This window comes from Agelaius phoeniceus, chromosome 5 (genome assembly GCF_051311805.1).
Source record: "Agelaius phoeniceus isolate bAgePho1 chromosome 5, bAgePho1.hap1, whole genome shotgun sequence".
In the NCBI taxonomy this organism is placed as follows: domain Eukaryota; kingdom Metazoa; phylum Chordata; class Aves; order Passeriformes; family Icteridae; genus Agelaius; species Agelaius phoeniceus.
In genome coordinates this window covers 42,304,876-42,323,150 of record NC_135269.1, presented here as the reverse complement: position 1 = coordinate 42,323,150, position 18,275 = coordinate 42,304,876, and the positions used below count along the sequence as shown (strand labels likewise).

The 18,275-nt window shown below is 39.1% G+C and overlaps 1 protein-coding gene and 1 long non-coding RNA gene across 2 annotated transcripts in view; one reads left to right on the top strand and one right to left on the bottom strand.

The window, feature by feature from the left end:
- The window catches only part of LOC143694146 (uncharacterized), a 59,183-nt gene extending 58,447 nt beyond the window's left edge, over positions 1–736 (bottom strand). The window contains exon 1 of the long non-coding RNA XR_013182422.1: positions 241–736. This is a non-coding gene — a long non-coding RNA (uncharacterized LOC143694146). The remainder of the gene's footprint in view (positions 1–240) is intronic.
- Positions 737–4,606: 3,870 nt separating this feature from the next.
- SLC16A7 (solute carrier family 16 member 7) overlaps positions 4,607–18,275 on the top strand; it is an 80,388-nt gene continuing 66,719 nt past the window's right edge. Inside the window, exon 1 of the mRNA XM_077178875.1 lies at positions 4,607–4,849. The gene's annotated coding sequence lies outside the window, so the exon portion shown is untranslated. The remainder of the gene's footprint in view (positions 4,850–18,275) is intronic.

The window sequence follows — 18,275 nt, the reverse complement described above, 5'->3', positions numbered from 1 at the left end:
CTGGAAACTGTAATTTAACAAAGGGCCATGTTGCTCCCGGGATTTCAGCCACCTGTTTTATAGCACTACAATCCTTTTTCACTCCATCGCAATAATGATTTGTATAACTGAATATGCCAAACTGCCTTCCCAACAACAACTTCAATACTACTTCAGAACTGACAGGCATGAACTGCTGCTGCATTTTCAGTGTTATTAGGCAAAGCCCTGATCTGGGAGTTGAGTTCATCTGTGACCTACCTGAGTTGTTACCTCACTTCTAGAAGAGAGGCTTATTATCTCTCCCAGGTTTCCAGATGGCTTTTCAATTATCTATTTATCTTGTACAGTTCTAGTGACTAACTGCTTCAGCTGATAACTGCCAGCTGCCTCAAATTCTCTGTGATGCATGATAGAGATCTTTCACAGTCGAGTCTGTTCCTGTAGTTACAATGTGCTGTGTTCTATGTCACCGTGAGCTGCAAAAGAAAACAATTTGGTTGGGCCATGGTTGATGGTTACAGAGAAAACTAACCTCAATGGAAAGATATGCTCTGGCTATACATTATCATAGAATTCTATGTTCTAGTTATATTTATATGAATTTTATCACAAAACTAGAAGTACACGTATCTCTTTCACTAACAGGACTAGGATTAAGAGTTTTGCTAGTGACATAAATGTTATGCTGTGTGTATGAATGAAGGTGGAGTGAGACACAGGCTGACAATTACTAGCAGTTGATATAAAGCTTACAGAAGGTTTAGAAGGTGGCCTAGATTATTTGCCAATATAACACTCGTATTATTGTCCTGTGTATCACTTGGAAATGACAAGAATACACACCACACCAGCCTGCTTATGGACATGAGAGAAGTTTGAGATGTGTATTTATGGAACCAAAATCAGTGCAGAAAAAATAGAACATAGTCAGAATGCAATCTGACATAGGCCAGAACAACACATGATCGTAAACATGCACCCTTTAGATTCAGACTCTGGGACAAGAAGACATAACTTGTAATGTAGCAGAGAAGTTCTGAGCTTAGAAGAGACCTGTAAAAATTCTGGATTCAGGTAAAACTGTTTGACAAGTGGCATGTGGGAAAAGGGACTATTCCAGACAGTTAGTCGAGTGACTTACAAAAAGTACCATCAGGTATTCAACATTTGTAGCATTTTCTTTTTCTCTAGTGAGAAAATAACATTTAAAAGTCTTTTATGTTAATATCACTAAAAAACCTCAATCTGTTACAACAAAAACAGGATAATGTTTAACATGCAACCTCACAAAAATCTATCTATCAACTGGACACAAAATTAACAACCAGAGAGGTGACTCTTGTTGTACATTTATTAGTTGATTTAACTTCTTCTTAACAGTTGATTTAATTTCTTCTTAACAATTAGTTCACTGAAAAATAGAATGCCACACTCCCATGCACAGACACATGCACATGCACACAGAGATCTGAACTGTTAGTAGCTTCTTAAAATTCACTCAGAAATTTTTAATTGCTATCACTCATTAAACATTTTTAATTTGAATAATAGACTTCCTACAGCAAAGGTGCACCAAGACTGGAAAGATCCAGAATGTCAACAGGGTTTTTCAATCTACAACTGAGAACCAAACCACTTCAGTGCCTTCACTCTGCACACACTCGCAGAGGAGTGTATTCACTTAAAAACATGATATAACTGCAATCAAAGTCCAAGTAAAAAATTAATGAATGCATCAACTTCTAGTCTGAAGGCTCATGGTAATTTTTGTGCCTTTAAGCAAGCTGGAGCCACATAGCATGCTGTATCTGAACTTGTGCCAACTGTAGGCCAGAATCCCACACTGTTACACCTGCAGCTAGCTTATGTTCTGACTCTGCCTTGCACTAGAAAACACCAAATGCAATGCAGCACACAGCAACACTGAGTCAATTAAGATCAACCTTCCTACAGAGAGTGGTCTGAAAAGAGGTATTGAAAGAAGCTGCATGAGGCACATAGATATATACAGAAGATGTTTATGGCTGTAATGGTTAACATATGATAATACAATCTGCTATATCTATATAGATGTTAATATATGCAGTATAATATAAATACAAATTTATTTACAAGCACAGAATACATCAACTTGCATGGTGTGTAGCACTGTGTTACATACAACATGCAGCATGTACTATGCACTTCAGCAAATACTGTCTGTGTGATATACTTTACAACATATAAGTGTAATATTATAAATTTTACACTGTGTAAATTTATTGTGTATAATATTTAGCATAAATTTATAAATTAAAAATATCTATTTATATCTATATAAATATATATTTATTTTAGTTGGGCATATCAGTGGAGGAAATGGAATTATGAATGAAAACCAGGTACCATTTCTATCTTCCTGTATTTATTTTTCAGCTCTCTTTGAATATTACTTTCCTAAAATTATATAAAACAGCATGTAAGCTTTACTGTTTCACTGTAAAGGGCATTGTGGATATGCTTTGCATTTTACAGGAACTGTCTGAGGTCCTATATGGCCTACAATTTTCTTCAGGGCATAAAAAGTGTTTGAATATGGAAGACAGCTTTAGACTGCTGTAATACCAAGAATACAACTTTGATTTCATCACTGGAAGCTTTTTTAACAAAAGATTTTACATCCAATTTCATCCTAATTTCCACATTTTTTGCCCTGTAGTTGTGGACCTGCCTGGAAGAGTTTGACCATGGCCATCAGTACCCAAGCTTTCTTTGCTTGCCTGCCCAAGAGTCCTGGTTAGTGTCTGTTCTCCCCTCCAACAGGCTTAGTGGGCCCCTTGTTGGGTCCTTGGTCTTCCAAAGCCTGTAGTGCTGCCAGGACAGACACTGTGACTGTGAGCAGGCTGGGCACAGGCTCCTTTGACACACTTGCACAAGAGATGGCTGATGTTGCTACCTAAGTAACACAACTGTGACTTCTACTCGCTGCCCTGGCAGTGCTTGCTCCTAAAAACGCCCCTGGACTCAGATCCATAAATCAAGTACTACTTAGCTTATGCAATGTCACAAATTGACTCCACGCTGCTCAGTTTGTTTCAGGAAGAACAGTGTTTGCCCTCTCTACCAGTGAACTACTTACTGTTCCTTATGAGTACAGTGCCAGAATCTGCCCAGAGACTGTAGAGAGCTGGCTGCTTTACAGACATGTGACAAAGTATTCCCTCCTGAATCTGAAAAACTTGGCCTGGAAATGGATGATAAATAAATAATAACAGTAACATCCTAAAGAATGAAGGAATGCTTAAATGTTACATTACTGAGATTTCCAGGTCTGTGTCTTCTGATTGAATGGTTACAGTTTAAAACATAGAAAAGTTCCTAACACTTGTCACATAAAAGCAAATCAATTATTAAGAAAAGTAGACAAAGAAACCTGATTTTTATTAATTTGTGCTTCAGACAGCAGTTGTCTGTGGATTGATTCTTTCATGTAATTACCATTCATGATGCTGGTTTTTTGAAGGGTGATATGCTCTTTTCCAGATTATTTTTCAAAACTTTTTGTTAATTGTGGCTGATTCTAGCTAAAAGATTCAAATGTTATTAATGGAAAATAAACAGACAAAAATAAACGGCACAAGTTCAAGTCTTTCCTTCCTTTACTGGCAGCTCAGGAAACTACATTACTCCCAACTACAGCTCATGGACTGCCTGTCCATGCACAGGCAGTCTCAGTTCCTAACATGCCCATATGATCCTGATCATTAAGCTCTAACTAAGTGCACAAAGTGCTTGAAATCAAGTTGTTTTGTTTGTTTTTTTAAATACAATATTAACATTTTTTGTACATTTCACAACACAATGTCAACAACTATAATTACTCTCCTCAAAGTACTTAAGTACTGCACTTAATGTGCAACCTTTAGTCGAGAATAGGTATTATGGTAAAGGTTTTAATTATGCAATTATATGATTATGTTTATTTCCTTACAGGTTTTTAGCCTTAAGGACAGGATTTCTGGATAATTTAGCGGTCACTTTCATAAATATGCTTATCATACGTACAAAACACTTCTCATAACTTTTTTTTTCTTAAGGAGACAAAAAACGGCAAATGCTGAGGTGACCAAGATTTTCATCAGCAACTCGATGCTGACGAGCCAAATTTCAGTTCCCGTTTCAGAAGGCGAAGGTCCTGCGTTGAGCACAAAACGAATTCAGTTAATTTACTTTTTATTTTCCCCCTAGCACGAGGAAACTGATACAGCGTGTTTTAGACTTTCGGTGGACCAGAGAGAGCAAACTGCCTTTAATGTGAAATACTTGGCAGCCTCAGTGCAGAAGAGGAGGAGATCGGGGTGGGACGGGGGGATGGACACGTTTCTCGCTGCCAGAAGCGAGGTGCCCTCCCGTCCCCGCGGCTCCGTGCGAGGGGCTCCGGGTGCGGCGGGGCGGGCAGGAGGGCGGGCAGCGCTCACGGCCGCCCCAGGGCCACAGGGCCCGGCGCTGCCCGCCCGCCCCAGCCCAGTACATCCCGTCCTGTCCCACCTCCCGCGCTGGCGCTGTCTCCATCCCCTTCTCCCCGGGCCGGGCGCCGCGCCCCCGCCAGCCCCGCGGAGCCGGGTTGGGCAGCCCGGGAGGCGTCTCCTCCGCAGCCCCCGCCCCCCCGCGCCGGTGCTGAACGCCTCGGCCGCTCCCCGGCAGCACCCCCGGGACAGCAGCACCCGGGCCTCCCTCCCTGCCGCCCGGCCCGGGCTCTCCCGCCGCTACTCCGCTGCAGAGGACACCTCATGGAAAATAAATAAATTAATTCCCCCACTCACCCCCGCGGCCGGGAGACGAGCCGGCGGCGGCCGCGGGATTAGATCCAGTCCGAGCTAGAGACCAGGTAATGTAACCTACCCGCCAGGAGGGAGGAGGAGGAGGACGAGCAGCGAGGCCGCTGAGGTTGTCCCCACCGGGGAGGGCTCCGGGGGACGGAGAAGCGGCTGCCGCAGCCGGGGCGCGCCGGCGTGGCCCCCGCGGGCTGCGTGCGAGCGGCTGCCCCCGCGCTGTGCGCGCCTCACTGTCAGTCACACACACACAGGAGCCGCCGCCCACTCAGGGATGGATGGATGGATGGATGGATGGATGGATGGATGGATGGATGGATGGATGGATGGATAGATGGATGGATGGACGGACGGACGGAAGGACACCGCGTGGGACGCAGCTGTACCCCCAGTACCAAAGCAGGCACCGCAGGGAGACGCCGCACGCCCCGCCGTGCCCCGCTGCCACGCGGGCGGGCGGCTCTGACAGCGGGGCAGGGAGGAAGGCGGGCGGCGGGGCCGGGCTGAGGCCGCAGCTCTGGGGGGAGCGAGGCGCGATCCCGCCCCCGCGCCGCTGCGCGCATCCCCGCGGGGCGGCGAGCCTGCCAGCGCGCCCACCCGAGCGGAGCCGCCGTCCGCGGCCCCCGCCCCGGCCACTCCGCCGGGAAATGTGGGCGGAGAGCAGCGGAGCACGAGCCGTGCCGCCGCGCTTGCCGTCATCAGACACGGGCCTGCAAGGAGCTCTGAGCGAGGTGACCTTGGAAAAGGTGGATCTGGATGGAGCCACTATTGCTCCGTGCCAGCTGCTGTTCCGTGCTCTGGGCTGCTCCGAGTTCCGCGACTCTTGCGTTGTTATCTCGAAACGCTGTTGGCTTTAGTTAATGGTTGTGTACAGAGGTCCTGGTGTAAGTAGTACCAGAGCCACGAAAATAGTCCTCCATAATTCTCTTTACTTGACCTTTGCTAGCACACAGTCCTTGAAGGCAATGGTCTGAAGAGTCTCCCTGGCAGGGAGCAGTCGTTGAGGGTTCATCACTGTTGAAGTGGCCCCTAAAAGGCAGTAAGTCATAGGAGAGTCTGAGAACTTGCCCTGTTCATGTTTCAGAGACTAGTGTCCCCTTCTACTTCTGTGAAAGCACATTACCTTTCACTCCTGCAGGGTCACAGAACTGACACAAATTCTCCATTGCTTTTCCAGTGAGGTCAATAAGAAAACAAAACAAAGCAGAAAAATGTTTGCGATACCTTGATACCTGGATTTTCCAGTGCCAGCCTGAGCTTTCATTAAAGGGCTATTACTGAAATTGCTGTTGAAAGGTGTTTTGGTAAAAAGAGAGAAGCTAAAGAAAGCTGGTACCTCATGAAGATGTCCATTCTAATTTTGTTGGTCTCCATAATAATTGCTCATGTTTCCATAGTGGTTCCCATCTGTGGTTCTCAAGTTACTGATCAAATAGTAATGAAAAGGTGTTTGTGGCTTCCAGTGCAGGAATGGGGCCATGAACTTTATCACACACCAACTGAGCCAACAACTCGAGAGCTTTAGCTCTGTCTACATGAATCATGACAGAAAAGTTAGTCATTGAGACAGAGGGATGTACACTTATATTTAAAAGAAGGAGGAAACTGACAAATAATTCAATAAAAGTGAGATATACTTTTATGTACAAATAGTAAATATGGGAATAATGCATAAGTGATTCCCTTGTTATTTTTAAAGCGGCTCTCTCCTCTCTCCTTGCATTATTGTCTACTAACTTTGAATAGTGTACTTGAGCCTAAGTGCTGCACTCCTACATGATGGAATCCATTCAGAGAAGAGATTATACTTGAGATGTTTGTTATTATTTGTGCAATTCATTACAGAACTGTAACTCCATGTGTCTTCAAGGGCCCAGCTAGCTTAGTTTACAGCAGTGGTTACAATGTAAGTGGCTTCAAAGCAAAACATTCAATTCAAATCATTTTGAATAGGCAGAGGGGTGACTGGAGGTTATGGTTTTTATTTTATTGAGGCTTTTAATAATTCTGATAGCGAAGAAAACCTGATTTTATTTATATTATGGAGATGTAGAATAGCCTAAATATGAACTGTGATCTTCATGGAACATCTTTATGCATGGTGGAAAACCAAATTCGCATGTTTTATAGATAGGAAAACTCTTTGGATTGTGTTGTGATACACTGATCTGTACAGTATTTTATGTGTAAAGGAGGAGACTTTGAAATATTACAAAAGGAAATATCAAAAAGAAACCAGAGTGTAGTTAAATATTGTGACTCTGCAGCTGCAGTAAGAAGTGAAGGAATGCTTTTTCAGCAATTTCCATTGTAAATAAATGCATTGTTATAGTATATTTAAAAAACTTCCTTCCAGCTCTTTAACCTAATTTCATCTGTCATTTCTCTGTAGTGTATAATGTATTTAAGCTCACTCAGCTCTTGCTATGGCAGAATTCTTATTCTAGAATCCAAGTTTTATCAGGGCAGGAGATCTTTGGGCAGCCTAAATTTATGGGCAGGCAAGTTAAGGGAGAGAAAAAAACTATTTCTTGAATCACGAGCTATTGTTTTTTAAAATGTTTTTCTTTCATTACTCTTTTTTCTTGGATGTGGTTCACTACATCATACTTCTATTTCTTGATTTTTTTCCCCCTGGCACTTAGTGCTTTTCTTTTTTCTTAATAAAAAAAAGTCCTCTCTTGTATCTTTGTTTCTTAAGTAAATTATCTTGTCCTCTTTTTGCAATGAGGAGGTGGCTTTATTTCCAGTAAATATGGTTATTATTGGACCCATTTTATTTCAAGAGAAGAGGCTATGACTTACCTGATTTTATTTTCCATTGCAGAATCACATGATGCTTTTGAAGAGTTGCATTTTTCTTGAGGACAAGTTTGCTTTAGAAAGAATAGTGCCTGAATATAATTCTCAATTAAATTGTATCCCTTAACACCATTTGCCAGAATTTAAGCTGTCAAATTTCTTGTGTGAGAATCCAGAAGAAGGTTCTTGGGCCATGTTAATAATCTGTGTTGTAAAATGAATTTTATGTTTCAAGGTTGGTATAATTGCAAAAAATGTAATTATCTTTAGAGTTTTATTAGAATTTTTAGGTCATAGCTATAAATCATTGATAAGAAGGTTAGCAGTTTCTGTATCTGTTTGTGTAATATATACATGGCATAATGTTTGTACAGCACCAAGGAGGAGGTTGGATAGGAAAATATGATGTCATTGACCAACTGTTTTATGTGTCAAATGAACACGAGGAACTGGCAGAGTCCCACATACACATCTCAGTCCAGACCTGCATTCCTTGACTTGCATGTATTTGTGATCTGTTGGGCCAGCTTCTCTAATTTTATTGTGCATCTTGGAACATTTGGAAAAATGTTTGCAATATTCAAACAAAAGGAATTTGTCTACAGGAGTAAGAGGATAATATTCCATGGCTTAAAGATGTTGGACAAACTGACTGTGCAGCTCTATTTGGCTTTACAGTCTATCCAATATCTTTTTATTTTTCTTGGTCTTATGATCAAGCAATCAAAATCTTCTTAAACTCCTATTGAAGAGCAAAGGGTTATCTAACTAGGTCACAGTGGCTGATGAACTAGAAAGAGTCACAGTCTTTATTGGTTGATTTTTATCTTTGCAATCTTAAGATTTTTAATTTACAGTATTTTTTGGGGGGCGGGGGGGGTGGTGATGGTGAGGAGGCAGATTCATCATCATTAGATCCTTTTGTTGATCTTAGTTTTGGTTTATGTGTTGTCTTTAAGTAGTTCCTTTATTTATACGTTTTCAAGGTCAAGCTTCCAGTTCCATGCTAGTACTTTTTATTTTTGGGACACAGTGCTCTTCTGTCTTATGACTTATATGAAGAGCTTGATATAAATGAAGAGGTTTCCATGAAGAGCTGATAAAAATGAATAAGCATTTCCAAAAGGATATGAACATGACTAGGCCACTTTAGAAAGTTTCCAAAAGTGAAGGAGGAAATTAATGGAAAAGAATTGAGCCTTATCACAATATACTCTTTTCCTTTGTAGTTGTAAGACTTAAGATCTTAAGAAATGGAATTAATTTTAATTCATAAAGGCAGGGAGCACTAGAGAACAAACTTAAGCCAGGTTTTTGGTTTTGGTTTGTTTTTTTTTTTTTTTCTTAATTAGTGCTGATGCATTTTCTTTCAACTTGGTTTCATGATTATTAAATGTTAACTATTGATTGTATTTCAGTTCCACCCAACAAAAAAGCAGTGCTTTGAATAATAGTGTAAAGCATATAAAATTTGCTATGAATTTTATACTGTAGGAAACTTGTATTTTTAAGTCACCTGTCAACAAACCACAGGATGTCCAAATATTGTAGAAGTTGGAATATTTGAGAATATGTGGATTTGACATTATTTTCTTATGGTTATGAAAGATAAAGACAGTATCAAACTCTGCAAAAAACAGTCAAAGGATAAAACTGTGCAGACTGGAGTTGTCCAAACGTGCAAAATTGTTTAAAAAGTGTTTATTGTCTTTCAGCATGAATTTTTGTATCCCCCCAAAAAAACACTTTCCAATTTTTTTGACTGCAAGCTTGGTAGTTATTTCACTTTTATCTTTCTTTAAGGTTTTCCAGTGGAAGACTCATGTAGGTGATAATCAGGGTTCAGAAAACATGTTGCACAGAAGATGACTCAGAATGCAGTATTTCATAGCTTTTTTTATTTATATATTTTTAAAGTCCTGGTCCTTCAGAGTAGCTCATCTTCCCATACCTGCAAGCAGACTCCTGCTGCATCTTCAGGCGTGACCATTGTGGAGTGCCCTTCCATCATGCAGGATTAGCAAACCATTGGCAACATTCCCAAGTTTGGCACCCAGGGATAGCACATACCACAAAGAGTTGTAATGATGTTCAAGTTGTGCTTGGCATCAAAGAACTTCAGCATTTCTGTCACTGCAGTGGTGGTAATGACAATGCAATGAGGTACATTGCCTCTTCCATATGGTCTACAGTTTTAATCAAAATTATTAAAATCAGGCACAAAACAGCAGTACGTCATCCCAAAAGATAGAAATTAATTTTTTCCCCCCATAGAAATAGGTTAATTAAGGTTTTAACATTCCTGCTTGCCATTCATCACTTCAACACTCTTGGAGTCCATGGTACAAGCAAAAAAGAGAAAAAAAAGATGAAATTTCAATTTATCCATGTGTGAGTTGTAACTTCATAGTATCACCTATGGAGCTTTACTTCTCAGTTTGTGTGTTCTGAAATCAAGAAATGCAGAGAACAAGTATTTCTTTTAAAGTACTAAAAACATCTGAAGAAAGAAACCAAAAAGAAATCCCCATTTTTTGTGCTGACAAAAATGGTGAAAGTATATATACAAAATGCATATTTGATTTTTTTTTAACATAGCTAGTTCCTACTGCAATGTATTTGATTAGTATTTCAGACAGAGAAATGAGCATATGCTTACTTACAGCATATGCTTTTGTAATTACTTGTATTAAAGTGGTTTTTTAAACATTAGAAATTAGGTTGTATGTGGTATTCTTTTCAAATCTCTGGAATAACAATATAAATACTTGGTGGTGAAGATGAAAAGTTTTGAAGTGATACAAGACTGTATTCAAGCTACCAGCTTTAACAATCTCTGAGAGACATAGCTGATTTTCTTTGCTGATCTTATTGAGAGATAGAAATTGGATAAAAATATGGGATATTTCAGCAGTTACCTGTGCTATTGAATTAAAATGCCATAGGAGTTGTCATTACTAGATTGAGCTCCAATGGTTTGCATTTTTGATATGGCCCTCAGGGCAGGTTCGCAAAAGAAGCCAAGAAAAGAACAACTTAATGATGCAAATCAACTCCCCTTGGTAATGTAAGTGTCTGACTTCTTAACAATTGGAATTTTATGTGCTAAATTCCTTGATAATTCAGCCTTTGCTGAGTATACTTTCCACTGAACAGATCTTTTCTAGAATTTAATTGCTTTTGCATGCTCTGCTGGGGATGGCTTTGGGTCTGAATCTGGATTGTGGACCCTGCGTTCCCAGCAGTGCCTCCTGCTGATGGTAGAAATGAAAATTTTTGAGATATATACTGCAAAATAGAACTGAAGACTGGTTTCAAAGACAGAAGAAAGTGTGCCTAGGACAAAGATTCAAGGAGGCTGAGCAAGGGGGTTGCATCTGAGAGCAGGTGGAGAGAGCTGCATAGACTATGGAAGGAAATCGCTCCTGGAAACTGAAGGTGGCAATGGGCCCATCTTCTTATTACCAGCCCCTTTTTAGAATGTACATCTTTAAAATAATTTGTACATAGTACTGAATTAAAGGATTCCTTTCTGCCCTGAGGAATTTGTAAGAGCTCTGCTCATTTTATCACACAGGGATCCTAACTCCTTATCTTCCATTAGGCAGCCTCTTTCCCTTCTTCTCACCAACACTACAAAAGGTGAATCAGGGGACTCAATAGCACATGATTAGAAACCACAACAACATATTTTAGCAAGGAATGAAAAAAGCTTTTGTATTTTTTGACCTCTAGGTTGTATATATAAAGAATATAGGTAGAAAAGAATATGCCATAATAGCCTGTATTTACTGAATGTGAAGTATGCTTTATATTTGTGAAGAATAGGAAAAAAGAGAGCCTGTTTTCTTGTTCATGTGCAGATACAATTATGTTGGCTAGAGGCATAAGGTAGGGTTTTTTCCTCATGTTTTTCTCATGTAGTTATTCAAAAAGAGATGTTTTGTTGTAGTCATGCTGAAAATAGGGGTGCATTATTTCAATTTAGTTCATTTCCTCATTCATACAAAATAACACTAGAACATTATGAGTGCCTTGCATGGCCTGTGATCTGTTTCAGTTTTAGCTTCATGAAAATAATTAAAGTGATTTTTAAGCTAATGAATATAAAGACCAAGATCACATGAGGTAGAGAAATCCAGGAAGGGCATTTTTAGATGACACCTAAAAGAACCATGGTGATTGCTCTCAGTCAATTAATATGTCAGTGTTGCTTGATTGGCATTTCCTCATTTTCTGTGACTCCAGGTCCTTGCTGGAGCTCCCTTCCTGTGGTGCAGTTCTACTGGGTTATAAGGAATTATTCATGGTTTACACCCTGTAATGGCTGAAGAGAGTCTTTGACTGATTCTTAAGACTCCATTATGTACTCTTTTTGATTGCTTGCTTTGACTTGCCTGATTAGGTTCAATGGAAATTATTTCTCATAATGATTACCAAAATGATGTCTCTATTTCCAAATAAGTTCTTTAATGTGTCCATCTTCTCTGCCATTCCCGTTTTTATTTTGGCCAGAACTTTGTCCTTCTCCCCATTTATTAGAATGAAAACCAAGATACAGTAGCAAGTGAGTGTTCTGCTCTTCTCATCCTACTAGGATACTGGGTTTTCCACACTAAAACTTAAACTGCCAGTGGCAGTTGTCACTTGTAGGACACCTTTCATAGGATACAGATGATGCTCCTCCATAGTTACCAGTACTGATGTTTTACCATGCTATTTTTATATGTAGAGTTACATATGTTTGCATTCTTTATCCTTATGGCTTTTAATTCTTCCTTTCCAGTGACATTATTAGGCTCCAGAAAAAAATGTAGCCTTGGAAGAATGACACATTAGAAGGTGAAAACAGAGTGGATGGGAGAACACGTTAACCTGAGGAAATAGTGTTTTGAGGAGTTTCACAGAGACAGATATCTTTAGCCTAGCAGAAGTGGAACGACATGTCATGTTTTCAGTCAGAGCAGGTTTTAGTTGTATTCTGATTTTTTTTTTTTTTTTTTTTGAGAAAGGAATAGAGAGTATATTGCCCTTTGCTTTTATGATTTCTTTATTCTAATTGTTGGCCACAGGAAGGTTTTTGTTGTTGATGAATAGTATAATAATAGGATACAGAAGCCTGTCCTTTCCACAATTAAAATAGATTCTTCTTTTGAGTGTGATAGCATAGACAGGTGTTAATGAAATGTTGTTGCTTAATTGGGTAATGAGCATGCAGTTCTGGATACACTTCAGCATTGCTGAAATATTGTATATGTAAAACGGTGACTTAAATTGTATTGTTCTCAATGAAAATGTACTTTAGCTATGAGGCCATGATTTTTTTTTTCATGTATGTATTTCCTGAAAAATTAGCAAAGCTGTACTAGTTGTCATATCCAAGCTTACTTTGGAATCATTATACTTAAATTGATAGTTTAATTGCACATAATTATATGTTTTATTAAGTATCCAGGATATGTTTTTAACTTTAATAAGGTAGTTGCAAATTTCTTCCTTATTTTTTTTTCTTGTCCCCCATTTGCCAGTTTTATCCCAGATGTCTAAATACAACAGTTTTTTAATGCAGGACTCTACTCTTGTGATACCTAAATTAGCCACCTAAATTAGGCTCTCTAATTTTTGTGTTAGTGGATCCTGGGTAAGTAGGTTGTTATCTCTTAATAACTGAAGCTTAAATCCTACTTTTTAATCAGTTCCCTCTACTAATGAACATGTACTGGATGAAAGCAGAAGTTATAACTGTATCTTGAACACCCTGTCCTATAAGTACTTTGAACAGCAGTTATAGCTGTTTTATTTGCAGAGAATCTTGCATTCTGGTGTAGTCTGAAGGAAGCATTTACTTCTCAATATGGCAGCTGAATATACATGAGTGAGTAGATAGTTTTCCAGTAGTAAAAATTACATATATATATATATACAAATACACAAGGTGATGTGAAAACAGGAAGAACTATGCAACATGTTGCATACTAGGAGGTGAAGTGGGGAAATGAAGAAAGCCCTGGAAGGCTGCAATTATATTGCTTTGATGTTTTGGGAAGTCCTAGTGTTGCAGTATGGTATTTACAGCCTGTAGTAAGCAGCCATAAGTACCATATATACATGTGTATGTATTTTCCATATGATCCTTTTGACCTCTTTGGAACCTCTGTGACCAGGTGCATAGAAGGAGTAGTGGGTACCTGATGGGTGATGTTGGCAGTACAGGAGTGTGAAGAGATGCAGAATTTGGACCATCTATGAAAACAACAGAATCAAATGCTTGGAGGAGACATTTCAGTGCCAATACTTTGACTTGGCATGTGAGCTGTCAGAACTGAATGGATGAATCTTTAGTCAGCATTTAATAGTAAATTTAGTTCCTCATTTTAGAATAGAGGACTCCTGTAATCAAGGAATTTTTTAGTCATCCAACCAAAGCAGAGCATGTTTTGTTTTCCTGTGCCAAGAGGCTAAGGCTGCTTGCTTCTTAGCTGTTTGCACTGTTCCAAAGGGGAGTTTGAACTGTTTGGTCAATCCCTGCTGCGTTCATTAACTTGGTGTGTTTGTTTCTGTTACTCCATTGAGAAGGGAATGATTTGTGTTTGTGTTCCTAAAAGTTTGGACCCGATTTATTTAACCAAACCCCACTGAGCACAGAACCTTTTATATTTGGTTGAACTCATGCTCCCAGGCGCATTTTATTCTGCTTCTGTGATTTTGACAGAGGGAATCCCTCTTTGTTTCTTCATTTGGTAGAGCTGCTTATCTGGGCCCTGCTGAGGGTAGAAATGGGCTGCAAACAGGAACCAAAAGAGACTCTTGTCCTAAAGAGAGAAAAGCATATTGAAGATGGTTTCTAATTATTTTTTTTTATCTTTCAGAGAACTGATAATATCCAGAGGGTGTTGCAGTGATTCCTTAAGCAGGAGTAGGAAGGCTTTTCATAGCAGTGAAAAGACACAAGGTGTTGAAGGTAGAGAAAGAAGGAGGGAATGATATAAACTATCAGGTTACTGGGCTTTAATTCTCAGGCAGTCCAGCAATGCAATATTCTGCTTTTGAGGAAAGCCACGGCAGCATGAGCTACCTAAAATGCACACTGTGCCTAAAAGTGGAGGTTGTCAAAGCACTGCCTTTAATTTGAATCCTAAAATGTTGCAGCATAAGTAAAATAGATGGAGCTGTGAACATTGGGCTGGCCTTTGGGAGGTGGTTTGTTTTACTGCCAAGGTTACCAGGACACCATCTCTAAAATAACCTGTTGCTGTAAAGCTACAGTGAAAGTGTACAGTGATCTGCATCTTTCACCTGTGGCAATTAAGAATGTTGTATTTATCTCAAATAGACCTAGTTGGGGTGGTTTGGAAGAAACTGATGAGTCCAGAGTGCAGAAAAGAAAAGCAAGCTATAAGGGAAAGGTTAGGGTTAGGGTTACAACAACACTGTTGTTGCAGTGTTCAGGCCTGCTAGGAGTTGCATAAAATGTTTCTGTCCTCTGAGTACCCTCAGTTGTCAGGATTTGCATGGATTTTTACCTATTAAATAAACCTGCTTTAGCTTTGTAGATGCTACAGTCAAGAGCTGATCCTGCAGGAGGGAAAACTTCTGCCAGCATAGCTGACCTTTAAGGCAAAGTAGAAATATTACAGCCTTTAATCAGTTTCAGTTGTATCTCCTTCTTGTCTATAAACAAAACTACTTTTCAATTGCTGAATATTTTTATCACTATGCTTGTCTGTTTTAGTAATACATACCTAAGTACAACTGTAATTTTCCCACTATAGCATATAACTACACTTACTGCTTACTTGTTTTAAATGCCTCTCTTAATCAGGGTCCAAATCCAGATGAAAATCTGAGTGAACCTCCAACAAATATAATACATATTTAGCAACTTATATATCTGTACATAAATCATAAACTTTCAAGCTGGAGGACATCTTGCATTTTCTTGCAGGTGAGAAACAAGTATTTTTTGCTTAACATTATAATTGTGCAATGACAAAGATTGCTAAGTTAAAAGTAAGAGGTACAGGCTTTCAAAAGATGCATGCCATTAAAAATTATGATGCTAGTAAAGCCAATAGTACTATTGCATTCAAGCTCATTATCCTTTTCACTTTTATTTTGCAATGTCCTCACAGCATCCTCTTCACTCTGAAAAACACCCTTTAGTTTCTAATACTCAGTCTCATGTACACACTCAGTTCCAGTGAATTAGGCTCACATACATTATCTGATCTGAATAGAAAAAAGATTTTGTACTCTAAAAAATACACTCTCCCACAAATAATTTATAAAAGACAAAGAAATGGAATTTGTATAAGCATCTAAAGTGATCTGACCAAAAGAGGAAAATTACCATCATATATTAATGAGTTGAACATATTTGATCTTCATGAGCTACTGCAGCATTTAAAAAAAGTAAGAATGTTAGTGACTAAGTCTAAATTTCTTTATTTAAGGCAGAAAGTAATATTCAAATAATCACAGCAAAACTCTGCCCTGACAGAGTAGCCTTAAAAGTTACTTCTAAGGTATTGTATTCTTTTATTTCGTGTACGATTATCTATGCATTCGTACAGACACATTTAAATACAAGATAGTGAGGACAACTGAAAGGAAATCAAGGAACCAGGGGAAACCTAAAGTACCAATTTTGTGATGAAGAAGCTGTAAGTCATTTGTGGAGTAGTTTTTCCTTACCTTGGACTTTGTATGCTGGCATGTTTTTGAGCTACTAGAGCGGTTAGAGCAAGGAGGGGTGAGACAGTGGGGTGAAGCTGGGGGATTAGGGAGGAAGAGTGGAGGGAGGGCAGTGGGCAATCTGTGGAGCAGTCTGAGGCATTGTCTGCAGGTGGAGAGGGCTGGCAGGTTAAGGGGCTGGTGGGGGAGTGTGTTTTCATTACAGTACCATTGCAGTGAGCATTAATGTACTGGTGGGTGAGAAGGAAACCACTGATATTTCTCTTTAACCTCTGTGTTTGTGACTTGTGCACAGGTGGTTTTTAACCCATCAGTGTGTCTGGCTCATTTGAAAGGGTGCTGTGAAGCAACCAAAAAGCTGGGGTGTTGGGCAATGAGATGTGCAACATACCTTTCAGATTTGTATTTCCTTCATACCTAACACACTCAAACTTGTGTACTGGCACACCCTATGGCATGTCTAATTACTCAAGATCTTGTGTGTCTGCAGTTATCCAAGCCAACAAAAGTTCAGGCTGCATTTTAATGCTTTTCAAATAATTCACAGAGAGTAGTTTTAAATTAGCATTGCTTTTGTTTTTGTTCTGCAAAGGGATCTTCTATGGAATTCTTGGACTTAATCAAAAAGGTTTGGCAGTATCTTGGGCAAACAGTTAGGGTTTTTTTGTTAACTTTTGAGCAGTCCCTGATGCATATTTGGTATCTACATCATCACAGACAGCCTGTTTTGTTGTCTCAAAATTTGTGAATCAAATCTATTCTGCTGCCTCTATTTCACATTTGGAAGAAATTGTATTTAATACTTTTATAGAATTGTAGAATACCACATATTCAGATATTATGAAATACAATCTCACAAAATGTCACAAAAATATGAGACAAAAATATGAGACAAAACAATGCATTATAAAAATTGATGTCTTGTTAGCAATTTAATCAGTGCAGTCACAAATTGGCTCTAAAAATGATCCCACCAATTCTGTGGATCTGGGCAAGAGTCCAGCCTTTACATGAGGTAAGCTGTCCTCTGTGTTGTTCTGTAAAACATTGAACATTCTTTCAAGTTTTAATTGTTTTATCCAGTGACTTAATTGAGTAAATTGTCATTTAAAATTCCACATATGAAATTTGTCATTATTTTGCTTAATATGGCAGTGATTCTCTTTCTTACACTTTTTTGCATAAGACTTGACTTGAAGATTTACTTTTAAAAAGATAGTTGTCTGTGGTATGCAAAGCACAAGATAGTTTGTCTGCACCTTCCATAAATTGTCTTCTATGAAGCCATGACAACCACAAAAATATTTTTGAACCAACAGTCCTGAGTTGCACATTTTACAAACACAGAGACACAATTTGGGTCTTGCAGCACATGCTTTTCAGAGTTGCAATACTCAGCTAAACTGGACATATTTTTCTCAACAGTACAGAAAAGATTGCAGAATTTCAGATTTCAACATCATGCTAGTAAGCTGTGGATCAGTTTCAAAGAAGATGGAAAGAACATTTTTAGAATCTAGAGCACACATTTTTCACTTTCTTATTTTGTAAGAGCTAAATAAGCCAACAGGGTAACCCTTGTCCTACCTCCCCCAACATACTTATGATTTAGAAATACTGAAATGGAAGAAGGGACTGGGTCATTTTTTTTTCAATCCACTGCAATACAAAAAAATTGTATTACAACTTTATATATAGGGCTGGAGTCATCCAAGCACAGACTTCAGTAGGATATGCATCTATAATTGAAAACTTTTCCAGATGTACTTTAAATAATGGAGAGATATAGGCACTTGTAGGCCACATTTTGTTTTGTTAGAGCTTACATGTCTAAAACAGGACAGGGAGAGCTATCCCAGAACTTTGTTTCTGCCCACTGATTTTAAGTGAAACCTCCATATCCAGATCACATGCAGATGTCAGCACTCTTAATGTCAAAATATTGTTCTGATGGATTGCTCCCTTAAATGAGGAAACATCAAATTA